The sequence below is a fragment of the Pteropus medius genome, unplaced genomic scaffold (genome assembly GCF_902729225.1).
Source record: "Pteropus medius unplaced genomic scaffold, Ma_sr-lr_union100, whole genome shotgun sequence".
In the NCBI taxonomy this organism is placed as follows: Eukaryota; Metazoa; Chordata; class Mammalia; order Chiroptera; family Pteropodidae; genus Pteropus; species Pteropus medius.
In genome coordinates, this window is record NW_024351647.1 from 4,476,671 (window position 1) to 4,478,710 (window position 2,040).

A 2,040-nucleotide genomic window follows, 5' to 3' on the forward strand; every position below is an offset into this window, starting at 1 on the left:
ATATCTGAAATGCTATATGGATAATAACTACAGATACTACTGACATTAAAATGATAAGAAAATATTTAAACAACTTTTTGCCAATAAATTTAACAACTTAAATAAATTTGTTAAAAGGCACAAACTTACAATGCTTATTCAAGAAAATAAAAAATGGTAATCTGAATAATCCTGTATGTTTAAACTGAATTGAATTCATAGTTTTAGAACCTTCGCACAAACAATATTACAAAACTAGATGGTTTCATGGGTGGATTCTGCCAAACAGTTAAGAAAAAAATAATGCCAGCTCTATACCAACTCTTTCAAAAAATAAAAGAGAAGAGAAGACATTCCATCTCACTCTATGAGGCCATAATTGACCTGATACCAAACTGGACAAATATATTAGAAAGAAAAAGAAAAAGAAAGAAAAAAAAAAACTAGAAAGCAATATTTCTCACGAATATTAGCAAATCGAATCTAGCAATATATCAAAAAGATAATACATCATGACTAAGTAGAGTTTATTCCAGTAATACAAGGTGGATTGAACATTTGAAAAGCAATCAGTATAATCCACCATATTAACAGCCTAAAAGAAAAATTATATGATAATCTCAATATATGCAGGGAAAATACTTGACAAAAATTCATACCCCATTCTTTGATTTTTTAGAAAAAAATTTTTTTTCTTATGTCTACAGCACCTGGTCTTCCTAGGTGGTCTCCCATCCAAGTACTAACCAGGCCCGATCCTGCTTAGCTTTCGAGATCAGAAAGGATCGGGCATGTTTAGAGTGGCATGGCCATAGTCATACCCCATTCTTGACAAAAATGCTTAAAAATTAGGAATAGAAAAGAACTTCCTCAATTTGTTAAAAGGCATGTTTGAAAACACACAACGAGCATTATATTTATTGGTGAAAGATCTTGTAAGATCAAGAACAAGGATTTTACTCTAACCCCTTCTATCAACATTATACTAAAAGTCCTTGCTAATGAGGAAAGATGAAGGAAATAAAAGGCAAACAGATTAGAAACAAATAAATAAAACTTTCCTATGATCATCTGTGTAGAGTAGGCTAGTAAATATCAATTTCGTTTATAATACTAGCAACACACAATTGGGAATTTCAACTTAAAAATACTGTTTACAATATCAGGGGAATGTGAAATACTTAGTGATAAATTTTACAAAAGATGTATAAGACTTGTACACTGAAAACTTCAAAAAATTGCTGAGAAAAATTAATGATGATTAATAAATATAAAGATATATCATTCTTATGGTTTCAAAGACTCAATATTGTTAGTATGTCAATCTTCCTCAACTGATGTAATGCAATTCAACTCATATTCTAGCAGGATCTCTCATAACATTACTAGTAGAAATGTAAAATGGTATAGCCGCTTTGAAAGACAATTTGGCAGTTTCTTTTAAAGTTAAACATAAACTTACCACATGACTCAGCAATTGCACTCCTGGGTATTTACCCAAGTGAACTGAAAATTACATTCACACAAAAACCTGAAGCAGCTTTATTTATAATTGCCTAAAGCTGAAAATAATCAACTCAATAATAAGATGAACAATCCAATTAAAAGTAGGGGAAGAAAAGGATAGAATTTTACCAAATATTATATACAGATAGCAAATAAAAATGATATATACTCAACATCATTAGTCATTAGGGAATTGCAAATCAAAGTCATAATAAGATACCACTATGCACCTAGAAGAGCTAAAATTACAAACACTGACACTGCTAAGTGTTGGCAATGAGATCACATACATGGCTAGATGAAATGCAAAATGATTAAGCCTCTTTGGAAAACAGTTAGTAGTTTCTTAATAATGCTGCTATACATATTTGCTACAAGGATTTGTATAGACGTATGTTTTCATTTCTCTTGGGTAAATTCATAGAAGTGGAATGGCTGGGAGGACTTTTCTAAATAGTGGGCGATGAATCACATGGTAGAATTATGAAGGAAGTACTTTCTCAGAATTTCCCAATTAGAAAATAGGAGGGCCACCGAAAAGCAGGATAGTGAATG

The 2,040-nt window shown here is 31.1% G+C and overlaps 1 pseudogene; it reads right to left on the bottom strand.

Moving 5' to 3' along the window:
* Positions 1–677: 677 nt before the first annotated feature.
* LOC120587278 (uncharacterized) lies at positions 678–796 on the bottom strand (annotated as a pseudogene).
* Between the last annotated feature and the right edge of the window lie 1,244 nt (positions 797–2,040).